The sequence below is a fragment of the Acomys minous genome (genome assembly GCF_964271855.1).
Source record: "Acomys minous genome assembly, chromosome: 7".
Taxonomy (NCBI): Eukaryota; Metazoa; Chordata; class Mammalia; order Rodentia; family Muridae; genus Acomys; species Acomys minous.
Genome location: NC_140488.1, coordinates 42,657,037 through 42,673,251, shown reverse-complemented (window position 1 = coordinate 42,673,251; position 16,215 = coordinate 42,657,037). Strand labels below are relative to the sequence as shown.

The 16,215-nt window shown below is 42.1% G+C and overlaps 1 protein-coding gene across 11 annotated transcripts in view; it reads left to right on the top strand.

Annotated features, from left to right (window-relative positions):
* The window catches only part of TMEM164 (transmembrane protein 164), a 161,798-nt gene that overhangs the window by 54,142 nt on the left and 91,441 nt on the right, over window positions 1-16,215 (top strand). Inside the window, exon 1 of one of the 11 annotated variants that reach the window (XM_084790916.1) lies at window positions 6,336-6,357. The exons of the other annotated variants lie outside the window; for them this stretch is intronic. The gene's annotated coding sequence lies outside the window, so the exon portion shown is untranslated. Of the gene's footprint in view, window positions 1-6,335; window positions 6,358-16,215 lie in introns of those variants that run through there. 11 annotated transcript variants of the gene reach the window in all.

Below are 16,215 nucleotides of genomic sequence, written 5' to 3'. Positions count from 1 at the left end.
GTGTGCATGCAGCTGAGTATGCATGCATTTGTGTGGAGGCAAGAATGCACTAAACCCCAAGCCTATTGACTGGTTAGCCTGGTTGTCCAACAAACTAGGAATATACCTGTCTTTCCATGCCCCTCAGTATTTCTGTACATTGTAGGTGAATGCTGCTGGGCTGTTGCGTGTGGGTGCTATCTGTAGTGAGCCTCTTGCCGATAGGAACTGTGTCCTGAGTCTCTGTGTCTATAATGCAAACTGCTTCAATACGGAATAGTGGTTGTAGTATGGTTGTCTGATTGTTTCTTGGTGCTTGGGTCCAACTCGGCCTTGTAGTTTCTATATAAGCACTGCACGACTGATCTAAATCCACAACAACTTATTCCAAATTTTCTGGCAAGCCCTTTACCTAGTCAGCTATTTCCTGAGTCCACTCCCTAGTTCTTGGATTTAGAGGTCTAGAGGTTGGCAGCAAAGCCATGTAAGCAAAGGTAAATGCCCACTCCAACTCTTTATTCTGGCTAGAAACTTCCATTTCCTCCTCTAACCTGTTAGAATGAGTTGCTGGGAGGTAGGTTAATTAACTAACCCGTTTTGTCATTGTTGATTGTGTTACATAGCCCAGAGTGGAGGACCTTTGCCAGGTAGTCTGTAGGCTTCCTGTAGAAAGGAACTATGCTCTGGATCTCTTGTGTGTCCAGAACACAAACTACAAGTACTTGGCTGTGGCTGTTTTCTCTCCTCTTGCTTTGTTCCTTAGGAGCACCGCATGTGATAGAAATCCATGTAAAAAAGATTGTGTCTTATTTTTATTTACGTGTGTATGTGTGTGTGAGGAGGCTGTGTGCATATGAGTGGAGGTGCTTGCGGAGTTCAGAGGAGAGGTGTTAGAACTCCTAAGGCTGGTGTTACAGGCATCTGTGACCCACCTGATGCAGGTGCTGGGAACTGAACCTGGGTCCTCAGCAAGAGCAGTAAAGTGCCTTTTTTGTTTTTTGTTTTTTTGTTTTTTGAGACAAGGTTTCTCTGTATAGCCTTGACTGTCCTGGACTAACTTTGTAGACTAGACCATTCTCGAACTCACAGCAATCTGCCTGCCTCTACCTCCCCAGTGCTGGGATTAAGGACGTGCACCACCATGCCCGGCTCAGTAAAGGGCTTTTAAATAACCTTTGAGCCATCTCTCCAGCCTCATGCTAGGTGTTTTTCTTCCTATTTTATTTTAATGGAGTCCCCCTGCCCCCAGTTCTGGTAACCAAACCTAGCCTTATAGATTCTGGGCAAAGGATCTACCACTGATCAAATCCCCAAAACCATTATTCCTATTTTAAAAGGTAGAAACTGCTTGGCCTTGGAGTTGGGACTTAGTGGAGTGCTTGCCTAGAATGCACAAAACTGGGCATCCAACTCCAGCACCTCATAATCCAGGTGTGTTGGCACACATCTGTAACCCTAACAGTTGGGAGGTGAGCGCAGAGGATTAAAAATTCAAAGATTCAAATCATCCTTGGCTATAAATGCTGCTTGAGACTCATCTGGAATACATGACACCTTGTCTCAAAAAGAAAAAAAAAGATGGAGAAGAAATAAATAATAGAAAAAGAAGAGACAGAGGCCTAAAGATGTGGGAAACCCTCTTTCCTTTGTCTATGCATTTTCCTACCCAACACTTCCTGCTTAAAACACAAAACAAAGCTAGATCCTTGTTGGCAGAACTCTGAAAACATACTGGTATGTGTGTGTCTGTGACCCTGACCCAGTTGCTCACCTTCCCGCAGGGGGACTGGACACCATCCAATCTCTCCTAAAGGTTGGTGTAGCCTTGGTTACTTTAGAACTCTCTTCAAGTTCTAAGGCAGCCAGGTCATTTTGTTCTAAATATTTTTCAGGGATTGAGGTCCAGGCATCAGCGTGATACCTCTCAAGTGGGTCAGTTGATGAGTACTCCCTATTCTCCCTGGAAGAGCCAGGCCTCCATCCTTTTTCAGATTGCATTCCTGGCTGTGCTTTGGCAGTGGTGTCCTGGGCTGCCTCTTCTTGCCTGACACTGTTGTAGACACCACAGAGAATGCAACAAATTGCTTTGTGCTGGAGACAGGAAGTAGTAATGGCTATAAACACGACTTTTGCAATTAGGTAGCTCTGGGGACAAGGTCTGGTTCTTTTGTGACAGGGTGTCATGTAGCCAGGGCAAACTTACACGGAGAAGCCAAGGATGACCTTGAACTTCTGCTCTTAGTCCCTCCATAAGTGAACACAATAGCTTTACAAGTTTTAGTGCAAAGCCGAAAATCACAGGCTGTATACCTAAGAGGAAAGGAACATTTTTATTTCCTGGTGATAGGAAAGTACAGCTTCCAAAGATGCTGTACTCTCCCTCTTTAAAGAAAGTGCGAGGAATTGATATTGCGGAGGGGACGTTCCTACCTATGCACAGTTTAATATGCATCTATCTGAATATGCTGAGTTAAGGTCATCGCTCAAGAAGAACAGCACCACCAGAAAGAACTCCCCCACAGCACTGTAGTGATGTAAAGGTGCTGGAACTTTCTGGTTACATCTGGCTTCCATCATCAGTCCTTGACAACGGCAGTGAATTAGGAGGGAGAAGACAAAGTCTGAGCCAGCCAGATGTTCGGAAGAGCTAAAGCAGAGGCCCTAGCTGACTAACCTTTTCCCCTAAGCGCCACCCGCCTCCCGGCACTGTCAGCTTGCTTGCATTCCATGTAATCAGAAACAGTCCTCCTCAAGCTTCTTACGACGAACAAAAAGAGCACCCTTGAAGAAGAGCTAAATGTTGATCTCCTCTACTTTTGTGCACTGCCATCTCCTAAATTCTGGGGGTCACAGATTACAGGCATGCAATACCACACCCGGTTTATGTGTTTTATTTTTACTGACTGAGCTGTATACATGGCAAAAGATCTGGCATTTTGACTCTTTAGTGGTGTACCTTAGGGAAGCTACTCTGCTCTACCTCAATTTCTCCATATGTCTACTGGATTGGGTGGGTGGGGCAGATTACGTAGACAGCAGGATTGCTATGAGGAATACATGAAGCGACACACGTAACATTCCAGCTCTCATGTCAGGTTCATAGAAACTGCTTGATAATGAAGAGTTGCCACTGCTTGTGTTACTAACAACAACCTGACACCAGCACACATTTTAGAGTTGTTTTTTTTTTCACATGCCATTAGTTTCTCCTGGAGTTTTAGCCACCTCCAGTCAATTGTGATCCAAAAATATTAAATGAGAACCCCCAGAAATGAATAATTCATAGCTTTTAAATTGTGTACTATTCTAAGGGGTGAGGTGCTTTCTGCTCTGTACCGCCCAGGACACAAATAATCCCTTGGTCCAGCGTTGGTACATTATGTATGCTATTTGCCAGATAGTCCTTTAGTAGCCAGCACGGTTATCAGATTGAATGGGAATGTGTGTCTATATTTATTGTATTATGGTAATTATTGTATGTCATTGTTGTCTTTGATTTGTTACTGTGTCTCACTTTTGATTTGAAATCTCTCATAAACTTCCAGAGACAGGGGAAAAACACCATCTCTCTAATGGTGGTAATTGACAGTTTCCAGTCTTCACTGGGGGTCTTAGAACGTGTTCCCTGCGATGGGCTGGGGACTGCTTTTGTGGACAGTACCAACAAGAGCTAATGGATTTGGGGGAAAGAAGGAGAAATTTGAGTGGGCATGCAAAAAACAAAAACAAAATGAAACGAAACAAAAAAAACCACTCCAAGAAGAAGTAGAAAGAAATATGCAAGGTGAAGAAGATATGAAAGTGGGGATCGGAAGTGGTCTGGTGTGGGCAGGATGTCTAACATGATTTGACACCCACCATGCTATCTGTCATCATGAAAATTATCTCCAGCCCTTTGCGGCTGCCCATTTCAAGAGTCTCCCATTATTAGGTACAAGATAGAAGAATGAGGTTAGGGCTCAAGTTGGTTCTGCCAGCCAAGCTTGAGGGTCTCTGTGCTTTGGTGGACTTGATGTAAGTCCTAACTCTGAAAATTGATTTGTGACACAGAGGGCCATTTTTATCACCTTACTTCGGGGGCTTCTCAGAGCTGAGCAATAAAGCCCCATGACCGATGGATGGGTTGATGGTAAGACATCTGCATAGAGTAACACTGGTAACCCTGGCTTAGCCCTTTGAAATGGCAAGATTCCTGAAGCCTAATTTCAGAGTAGCTTGTTTCCTAATCTCAAATCCCTTGAACAGCCTGCATGGGAAAGCCCATTTAGTGACAGGTATGCTATAAAGAATTGTTCCTTTTCCTTTGTCAATCATACCTTTGTTTTATGACCTGAATGTGTTTTGGTTTTTTTCCATCACTGCAGATACATCAGTAATAACTTTGGGGAGTTTCTGTTTTCTGATTACATGTACAAACTGTGTACTACCCATATATTCTTCTAGAGTTTCTTTGCAATGTCTTTGTTTTGTTTTGTGTTGTTTTTTGAAACAGGGTTTCATTGTGTTGTGTAAGCCGGCGGATCTCCATGTATAGCCCAGGCTGGTCTGGTGCTCCTGATACTCTTGCCTCAGCCTTTTGAATGCTGGGATCACAGGTTTGTACCACAATGCCCAGCTTATCTCTGGGATAAGATTTGGAAATAATCATTGTTATAGTCGTTTTTTCCCCCCTCAAATGCTCTTTTTTGGCTTTATTCCCAAATTCCAGGTGTGTTTCCACGAAAGGCCTCCACGATCGGCTATGCACTACACAACCCTAGGAGGGGGTGCCATTCACATAGACTATAATTGAATGGCGCCACTAGGGTTGTGCAGTGCATAACCTGCACAACTATACTCGGCGGTCCTGACATAACGAATTACTGTGTTAGTGCTGTCTTCATCGAGGATCTGGTCTTGGGGAGAAATAGAGGGTGGTATAATTTGGAAGTGTTCCCAAGGGGTCTGAAGCAGAAAGCAGCTTCTGTAACCAGAAACAGAAAAAGAAGCTGTAAAGTTATGGTGGAGGTGGTTGTGATGGTGGTGGTGGGTGGGTGGGTCATTATTTGCTGTCAGAGGCAGTCGTCACATGGGAGGTATATATATATATGCAGTATGCCTTTAAAAATATTTATTTTATGTATATGAGTACACTGTCTTCATGCACCCAGAAGAGGGCACCAGATTGTATTACAGATGGTTGTGAGCCACTCTGTGGTTGCTGAGACTTGAACTCTGGATCTCTGGAAGAGCAGACAGTGCTCTTAACCACAGAGCCATCTCTCCAGCCCCCTTATTTATGCAGCAAACGATGTTTTGAGAGCCTACTATATAAGAGTTGGAGAGCGGGGAAGGGTTGTCATAGGAGAGCTTTGGCACTGGGCGTTGTGAGAGAAGCTGGGTAGAAACTTACAAGGATAAGTAAGGCGGGGAGAATTGTTCCCACCCCTGGAGGGTAGTGTAGGAAAACATGGAGGTTGGGAGCTTTGGGGGTAAGTGGGTAATGGCGAATGATTTATCTTAGCTGTATAGAAATGCTTGTAAAAGGAGTGGGGAGCAATAGCTGCTGTGCAGGATCAAGTGATGAAGGGGGTAATTTGATTGCTAAATGGAAGCCTTTGCCTTTATGCACCAACTAATAAGCAGCTATTCAATGCTTGTGGGTTTTAAGAGCAGCTTTATTGAGATATATTCACATGCTCTGTAATTCATCCATTCAAAGCATATCTTTGAGGACTTGTGTGGTGTATACCTGCAATCTCAACACGTGGAAGACTGAGGCAGGAAAATTGAGAGCTCACTGCCTGCCTGGGCTTACAATAGTGAGACCGTCTCAAGTAGAAATAAATGAATGAATAGCTAAATAAAGTACACAATTGAGTGGTTTTCAATACATTCATATGAATAAATAATCACTATACTAAGGTTTAGAACATTTTCATTAACTTCCCAAAGAAATTCCATGCCATTAGCTCTCAACCCACCTGTCCTTCCTGCACCACCCGCAAAGCACTCAGAGTCCTTTTTATCTATATGTTGGCCTGGTTTTGACATTTTATATAAATAAAGTTATAACATCCCTTTCTTTTTTTGATCACTGCTTTTATTACTTTAAAAAATATTTTATTAATTTATTCATATTACATCTAAATTGTTAGCCCATCCCTTGTATCCTCCCATTCCTCCCTCCCTCCCATTTTCCCCTTACTCCCCTCCTCTATGTCTGTGACTGAGGGGGACCTCCTCCCTCTGTATATAACATGCCTTTCTGTGTGGCCCTTTTCACTGTGTGTGTGTCTGTAATTACATGCCTTTTCTTTTTGCAGTGCTGAGGATCAAACGTCGTCTCACTCATGCTAGGCAAAGGGCTCTTTCACTGAGCCTCACCCCCAGACCCTGGTAGGACACTGCTAAGGGCATTCATGTTGTAGCATATATATTGTTCCTTCATTCCTTTTAAGCCAATGTAATATTGTCTTCTATGTATGTGCTTATTTTGTGTATCTTTTTATTCAGTGATGAGTATTGTAATCAACCCTCCCTTTTGGCTATTACGAATAAAGATATTTTAACCTCTTTGTACTAGCATTTGGGTAGGTATACATTCTCATTTCTCTTGGCTATAGAGGCAGGATTGGGGGCTGGCAAAGTTTTTCAGAAGATAAGAGCCCTGGCTGCATTTCCAGGGACCCAGGTTCAATTCCCAGCAACCACTTGAGGGCTCACGACCATGTGTAACTATAGTTCTAGGGTATCTGATGCCGACTTTTGGCCTCCTGGTCACCACACATGCATGTGGTGCATAGACATACATGTAGGCAAAACACCCATACAGGTAAAATAATAGAATAACATTAAGAAAGAAGTAAAATTGCTAGATCATATATATGATAAGTATGTTTAACCTCTTGGGGAATTGTCAAGCTGTTTTCTAAAATGGCCACCTTATATTATATCCTTACTAATAGCGTAGGAGGGCCTCAATTTCTCCATATTGTTGAACACTAATAATTGCCATTTAAAAATATATGTGATGGGTATGTGTACACATGTGTAGTTAGCACGGGTGTGCCTGTTTATTTTTGCGAGTGAGTGAATGCCGGTGTGTGTAGCTGCCACTGTGCTTGTTTGAGGGTCAGTGGACAATCATGAGTGTCATTCCTTGCTTTCTACACTGTTTGAAGCATAGACTGGCCTAGCCTCCCAGCTTTTGTACATTCTCCTGTCCCCATTTCCCATCTTACTGTAAGGGTGCTGCGATTACAGATGCATATTCCTGCATCCAGGTGCTTGTAGGGCCCAGGAATCTGAATCCACTACCTCTCACTTTCAAGGGACTTTGAGCCCTGGGATATCTTCTTTTATTGCATTTATGCTGCTGTCGGCAGTGTTAGATGTTGAATGTCTTTTTGTGTAATATATGGACCATTTGTATTTTTTTTTTTTTGGAGAACTATCTATTCAACTACTTAGCACATCTCCTGTTTTTGATTTTTCTTCTTTCTTTTCATTTTACAAGACATAGTCTCACTATTGTCCCTTGTTGTCTTCAAACTTGCAGTTCTGCGGTACTATATTTATAGACACTATTTCACCATGCTGAGCTCTTAGCTTACTTTTAAAATTGGGTTATTTGTCTGTATTTTTTATTTTTGGAAACAATATAATTTTATTAAGTCCATTCAAATGGCCACTACTTTTAATAAAAAAAAAACATGTTTTATTCTTCATATACTCTTTTTTTCTTTTTTAGTTTTTTTTTAATTAATTTATTCTTGTTACATCTCAATTGCTATCCCATCCCTTGTATCCTCCCATTCTTCCCTCCCTCCCATTTTCCCCTTACTCCCCTCCCCTATGACTGTGACTGAGGGGGACTTCCTCCCCCTGTATATGCTCATAGGGTATCAAGTCTCTTCTATTTGTCTTTAAAAATTATTATACTTATTTATGTGTCTGCATGTGCATACATGTACACGTGTGTGGAGGTCAGAGGACAACTTGCTGGAATTAGTTCTCTCCTTCATCTATTTGTGTCCCAGGGATCAAAGTCAGAAGTTTAGCTTAGGCAGGAGGTCCTTTATAGAGCTGGAAACTGGATCACTGTTGCATACATGGCCTGTAGCATCATAACTGTCTATTTGCTTTTTTCATATCCTTTGAAGCACAAACCATTTTAATTTTTGAAAGGTCCATTTTATGTTTTCTGTTGTTTCCTAAGTTTTTAATATAATTTTAATTTATTCTTTGAAATTTTTCATACATGTTGGGCTGGATAGATGGCTCTGCAGAATACTGGCTAGTCTACTAGAAGACCTGGGTTTAGTTCCTAACATCAACATAGCCAGTCATAACTGTCCAGAACTCTAGTTTCAGGGAATCAGATGCCCTCCTCTAGACTCTATGATCATAGGCTTACATGTGGTGCACATATATGTAAAGAAATACTTACATATATATATATATATTAAATTTGGAGCTGAGGAGATGGCTGAGGGTTAAGAATGCATGTTTCTTGTACAAGATCTGAGTTCAATTCCCAGCAGCCATGTCATGTGGAACAAAACTGTAACTTCACTTCTAGGAAATCTGATGGCTCTGGCCATTGCTGGCACTTGCATTTACACACACACACACAGCCATCCCTTCCACATAATTTCAAATAATAAATGTTTAAAAAAGAAAATTTCATATGTGTATTTAATATACTTGATCATACTTTTCAACTTACCCTTACAACTCCTTTGAGATACCCTCAAGAGTCTTTCCCCATGTAATATTTTTTTGATCCAAGGTCTCACTATGTTTTGATCCTAGAACTCACTATGTAGACTAGGCTAGCCCCAAATTCAGAGGTACCCACTTGCCTCTGTCTTCTGAAGGCTGGGATGAAAGGTAAGCACACCAGTGACCCACTTAGTACAGCTGGAGCTGTCCATATGCTCTGGGGTGTGGGTTATCCAATAGAATATGGACAACCTACCAGGGGCTGTATCTCTGAAGAAAAATTGCCAACAGCTCCTTAGCCAGGGCTGAGGACTCAGAGGCCCTTCCTTCCTCCTGGTGCCTGTGTTTTGCTGTCATATCTTAGTGATCATTGTCAGATTCAAAGCATCAAAATTTATCTTTATCCCTCTTGTTTTTCACATGCTTTGTAAGTTTGGTTATTACATCTGCATTTTTTGATTTTGAGTAAACCATTGTTGATGGTTGTAAGGTAAGACTTTCTTTTGCATCTGAATAACTAGGTGGTCCATCACTATTTGCTTTCAGAGAGGTTTTTTTTTTCTTTCTTTTCAGATTTGTAACTACTTATTCAACAACTTCTGACAATTTTTTGGTCATTTCAATTTTTTAATTATTTTTTTATTCTTTTACATATACATTTATATTATTACACATATATACACAGTAAACTACCTACAGCAAGGAGAACCATGAAGCAATCAGGAATTATATAAATGTTAAATTCTTTGTGTTTTGGCTATTTGTATTTGGCAGCCTTGAAGAAAACATCTTTCCTATCTTGGTGAGTCTAAAATTCTGAATGTAAATCAATATGTATCATATCTCATCTCTATCAAAACATCTATCTAGACCAAAAAACATCTTAACCCCTTAGCAACTAAGCTTAATTGCAAAACCAAACTATCTGGTCTTCAACTCCATCAGAGACTTTAGTTGATCATATCGATTACTAGTCTATTTTTATCATAAGAACATACATCTTAGGTGCAACAGAGAGATATGATTCTATAGAAAGATAAGGTAAAATAGATAAGGTCTTCAAAAAACCTCAGAGACATACCAAATATGGCATTTAAAGATGTTTTTATTATTTTAAAGATTCACTGACAATCAGACAGGTTAACTCCTGGCAACACCCAGCCTACCTCACAGAGGATGATGAGCATTAAAGAACCTCCTTATAGGGAGTATTTTATTTTATCCTTTAAGATGTCTTTTTATCCCTTCGAAATCAGTTGTGAGGGTTTCTTTCTAGACTCTCAATTCTGTCCCATTATCTGTATATTTATCCTTGATGTTTGTACTACACTGCTTTGGTTCCTGTTGCCTTGGTTGGAGTTTTGACGCCAGGCGGCGGGAGTCTTACTTGCTCTGATTTTACACTTTGTTTTGGCTATTATCGTCCCGTAGATTTGAGAATCAGCCTGTGACTCTCTGCAGTCCCTGGGATTATGAGAAGGACTGCAGTCACTCTGTCATCAGAAAGTCTTAAGGAGTGTGATGTGACCAGACATTGTTTCAAGAGTAGAAATGTGCCAATACCTTGGTGTAGAGTGAAGAGGGAGAGATGTTGGAGACCTGGAGTTTAGTGAGGAAAACTTAAGTAGCAGGTTAAGTAAGTGATATGGACTCAACTAGAAAAAAGATAGTGAGAATGGACTTAGGGCCACTGAAAAGGTTGAAGTGGCAAGATGCCAAACCTCAGGGACTGGCTGCGTGTGAGGCTTCCGGTCAGAAAGATAGGAGCATCCAAACAGCTGTAAACTTGGAAGAGAAGCTAACTGATTTGCTCTCTCTCTCTCTCTCTCTCTCTCTCTCTCTCTCTCTCTCTCTCTCTCCTTTTCTTCCTGCTCTTTTTCCCCTTCTTTTCTTTCCTTCTTTCTGCATTTCCTCCTCTTCCTTCTTCTTTCTTCTCCCTTTTAAAGACAGGATTCTCTCTTTTATGTAGCTCTGACTGTCCTGAATGTCACTATGTAGAAGAGGTTGGCCTTAAATTCCCAAAGATCCATCTGCTTCTGCCTCTCAAGTGCTGGGATCAAAGGTGTGCACCACTACTCCCAGCTCTTCATTGTGTTTCTGAGAATGATTGCATTTTATAGGAAGGTTGCAAAGATATCTGCCACCCTATTCCTCCAAAATGTTAAGCATCTTGTGTAATTATAGTACAATGCTAGCAATGTTAGTGTTGGCACAGTACTATTAACTAAACTGTCCACTCTGTTCAGGTCCCACTAGTGTGTCCAGGAACCTCCTTTTGCTTCTCCAGGATCCATTCTAGACGCTCACATCCCCTTGAGATGTCCTGTCAGTCTTGCAGTGTCTTTTGTGACACTGGAAGTTTTCAAGAGTACTGGTCAGTTTCGGTGGACAAGTTCTTTATGTTTCGACTAGAATTATGTAATTTGAGTCTGATTATCACAAAGTGACATATCCTTTTCTCTCTGTCGCAACGAGAGGTATGTGATGACATGGCTTGGTAATGTGATGCTAGATGTGATTTCCTGCTTAGGTGGCAGCTTTTCCCAGTGCGCGTGACTAGTTTAGAAACGGTAGCACTTCTCTTATTATTACTGTGTCAGAGCGCTTTTTGCCTGCAACAGTTATGGCTGCAGTGTTGGCCTATTGGCAATATTATGTTTCTCTCGTTTCTTCTGTCTTGGTGGCAAACCTACCATATGGAAGAGTGAGCCTTTCTCCCCTATTTTTTAAAAGTGGAGTAGACAGGGAGGGAAGGTAACAAGTTCAGACTTAGGCATGCCACATTGGATGTGCTTGTAGACCATCCACATGGAAATCTCCAGGAAGAATTTGGTACCTCCGTGAGAACAGCGGTTAAAGCTGTGACACGACAGCTAAATTCCATTATTCTTTCCATTTAGAAATGCCGAGATGGAGGTTCAGTAGAAAACACCAGCAAGGCATCACCAGGAAGCCACATTGGTGAGGCCCTTGATTGTACTGCTGTGGGCTTGCTCAGTGGCTCTTCACTGCCAATTTGAGATTTGTCAGGAAGGAAGCATTAACAACCAGATCCTAGCTTTCAATTTACTGTGACACCATGTGCAACTGTGTGTGATAATAAAGAGCTGTTTAATATCCCAAATTAAATGAATCCAGTAACAAACTGTTGGAAAAGTGGGGTGTGAGTGTGGTGTCTGGAGTTATTGGAGAAGGCTTTGTGGAAGATGTAAAACTTGCCATGTGATTTGGTGGACAAGGGAAGGGGATGTCCAACAAGGAAAATGCCCTCCATAGGTTCTTTATGTTATGCAATCCACTGAACTTAGTTATCTGGCATTCAATTCCAACACCTACTCTATGAGATCGTACTAATGTAATTACCATTTCACAGAGAAGGATTCGAGACCTAAATGGTTAAGTATTTTCTCCCATTAGGCAGCAGGCCAAGGGAAGCCAAGTCATATACCAGAATGTTATTAATGTGAGCATAGAATTAGAACAAATGAAGTAGAATGAATTGCAAGCTTAATAGAAGCTGTTGCTGGTATATACTGAATTTTCCATAGAAATCACGTGTATAGCTACTATATATTTAGGGAAGGCTGTGTGCTAGGCATCGTGCCAATACTGTCGCTTGTTTTATCATGTTTCATCCTCTCTGAAACCCACTGAGACATAGATTCTACTTTCAGTCCCGTTTTATAGATAAACAACCCCTCTTCTCTTTTCCAAGGACACAGGATTAGTGAGTGTTAGATTCAGTATGTTGATCCAAATCTGCCTTGACAGGAAAACCCATGAAGAAGCAGAGAGAGCTAGGCGGTCCATGCCTGGAATCCTAGCATCCAGTAGGCTGAGGCAGACAGATAATGAGTTAGAGGTGAACCTGGGCTATTTTGTGTGATCCTATGAAAAACAAACAAAAAATTCCCAGCCTTTTAATCTGGGTGGATTTGCCAGTTGGGCCAGAAACATTGTTTATGAGCCTGGGAGTGGCTGTTGCTTGAGTATGGACATTACTAAACATGCCTTTGCACCTCTCCTTATCCCAACCCCAATACTTTTTCAGAGATCATTCAAAGCAGGTTACAATCTGGTCCTTCAAGTCTCTGAGTTGACAGCTTTCTTCTTCTTAGGTACATTTATTTCCATTTACCTAATTCTTGAGGGAAGCTTCTTTGTAAGCTTCTTACACAGACAAAAAAATGGTCAATTCTTAGCAAGAGGTAAACTGGGAGAGCTGGTGTGAAGACTACAGAGTAGCCTGTAAGCATGGGACAGTTTCCTGGGGGAAGTGGTGTTTGTTGGTTTTGCATTTGCATAGCAATTTAGAAGTAGTCACAAGACCGAAATGTGACCTGGGTTGCCGTTCTGAAATCGTGAGCAAGACTACCAATGGCAGTGTCTTGGTGTTGCATATCAATCAATGGACTTGGAACAGTGTTTCTGTATTATTTTTCTGTTGCTGTGATAAGACACCAGGACCAAGGCAATTTGTGGAAGAAAGGGATTATTTGGATTTAGGAGTCCACAGGGATTGATGATGTCAGAAAGTAGCCTTAAGCAAGCAAAGGGAGCTGAGGGCTTACATCCCGAATCACTAGCAGGACGCAGAGATGGAGATCTGGCAATAGGTGAGGCTTTTTTTTATGCTTAAAGCCTGCCCCCAGTAACATACTTCCTTCAGCAAGGCCACACCTCCCAAATCTCCCCAGACAGTGCCATCAAATTGAGTCCAAGGGTTCAAATGTCTAAGAGTATGGAGGACATCTTACTCAAACCACCAGTTTCACCTTTGCTTGTAACATTGTGCCTGGTGGGTGGTACATAGGGAAGTGATTGTCACCATGGCCCAGAGAGAAATAATGAGGGGACAAAGGTACAGCTAGGAGTGAGTAGACTTTGCACAACTCAGGAATTTGATTTTCCCTGCATGTATCCTTAGGGATCCCTAGATATCTGGGTATCTTCATCCGTAGTGGAACCAGGAAAACTGGGGGCACAGGTCTAAGACCTCTGTGCTAGGTAGGCTACACATCAGCCTCCTGTTCCTTTTACTATCAATTTCCATTTCATGTAGTTCAACCACGTCCCTTCATTGCTTAACTAGGCCAGCAACTCATTTAGGGACAATCTTTGGTAAACTTGGGGCCAAAATGTTTGGAGGCAGGATAGGGAGCAGGACAGATAGTGGCTGAGAGGATGGGAAGGCAAGGAGGGGACCTAGAATCACAGTGGTTCAGGGATAGAAGATGAACTGAGATGGCACCCGGGGGACTGGGAAAAGTGAAATGGACCGTTTTCTGTGCTGGACTTGGACGGGGATTTTTCATAGAGAATTAAGATGGGTTTTCCATAGGATCTGGACATGTTTTCCTCGAATGTCTAGCCACAAAGACTTCCGTTTTATAAGGGTTTGTGAATCATATGCACCCACCAGACCTGGGGCTGAGATGAGTTTGAGCTAAAATGAGCTTATGTGGGCATTGCTGGATCTGGGTAGTGGGCTGCCCTGTTGGGTGTGTTTTGAGACGTCTCGTGGTGTAGAAAATAGATCTCACCAACGTATGGTAGCACCAGCATAAAACTCTCAAGGTGTCCTCTGTGTGCTGTGAATGTGTTGAACGGGCAGGACTATAGTGGGAGGAGGAGCCTATGTGGCCCGGTTTATGAGTGTGAGGTGGCAAGTACATTGATAACTGGGGTTTCACCAGAAATGCTTGTGAGAACTTTTCTCCCTCAGTCTCTTCATCTGTGAGATGGGGTTAAGTAACATGGCCCTGCCTGTGATGGGATATGTTGGTTCTCTGTAGCACCATTCCACTTGCTCTCTGCTTTTGCTCTTTGCTTCAGGGGCTCAGCCATTTGGAACAAGGAAGAGTGCATGCTGGGATATGCTGGCATCTATTCTCATCTCTCATCTTGTTTGTACTTCTAGGTGTTTTCTCCTTCTCCGTCTCAAGGGATGCTTTACTTTTCCAGCTGCCAGTCTAAAACATAAAACACACACACACACACACACACACACACACACACACACACACACACACACACACCCCTTTTGTATGTATACACAATTTGGAGATGGCTTGGAGCCACTCAATAAAGGAACCAAGGACAGTCAAGCCAAGGATGGAGTCCTTGGGCTGATAAGTTCAAGTGTTATTTTGACAATGCATGATTGACTAAGAATGATTATAGTCATGACCTTAGCCTGTCTAAGCACAGGTTCAATTTCAGGAACCTTCCAAGTAGCTGAGGGAGGCTGTGGGTTTCCTAGAAATGGAATGTGTTGAATATTGAGGGGTTTTGTTGTTTTTGTCGCTGCTGCTAATATAGTCCCTGTATTTGACTCAAAGATTGCTTGCAACAACAACAAAAAAGTCCCCTATTCTGGTGATAGGCATAGCCAGGCAAGGTGAGAAAGGCTGGAATGTCAATTAGAATGTTCTGGCCCTGTGAAAGTAATTGTTGGCAAGCTCATGGTGGAATCAAGACTAGACTAGTCTCTGAATAGTGGAGAATAATAATAGGATGATACAGTGGTTGAAACTGGAGGTTTAATTCTTATTGTAGGCTCCTAACCATGTGCTGTAGAGAAAGACAGAACTGGTCGACAGCTATGTGTGTGTCCTCTCTAGGCTACAGATACATTAGCTGTGAGGTCCACTATGGCATTTGTACTTTCTGTTTGGCATGTTGCAAGTGTCTGGGTATTTAGAAGCTCAGGAAGGCTGCTGGTATGACTTGTTGGTATTCCAGATGAACTGGAGACCTTTCAAAGGTGGTTGGGCCTCATTCCCTCTCTGTACTGTAGCTTTGAAGTATAGGCTTTGGTGGGCCTGATGCTTCCAAATTGGTCCTTTGCCTAAGGTGAGTAAGCTTCCTGCTGTGTCTGGGGTAAAGAACACCAGCTTCATCTGGTTCTTTCTTGGATTACTCCTGAGGGCCAGACAAGGTGTGGGGAGGAACTAATATTTGTAGAACCAAAAATTCAAGTACAAGATCCTTATTTAAAGCCAGTAGAGTTAGATGTAGTTCAGAAACCAGCTTCTTTGGTATTTTAGAAAGGCAACACAATGGTTGGCAAGAATAGTTTGCATATAGTCCCAGTGCGCTCTGCAGCCTTACCCTACATAATGAATTATGTCTTATTTCTGTGGGAAATACATGACAGCTCCCTATAAGCAGAGTAAATAATGTGATGTTTACCTCCATTCAAGTTATGCTTTGAACAAGCACACGTTTTCTATTTTAGAGCCTTTTGGATTTGGGGTGTAGCAATAGAGGATTGTGGATCTGGAATTATTGTTGAATTGCACTTTAATCAGTTGGACTCCCAGAGAAGAGGCCTGGGGTGGGTGCTGGCAGCTGGGCCTTTCTGTGGAGGAGTTCTCTGATGGGATATCATGGATGATGGACTCCCACTGGTGTTCTTCTTAAGACACTGTCTTTTCCATATGCCCTTCTTTTCCTTTTAGAAGGGATTTTAGCTGCCAAGCAGATGTCTTCCCTATAGTACAGACTATTCTTTGCAGTGTAGACTCC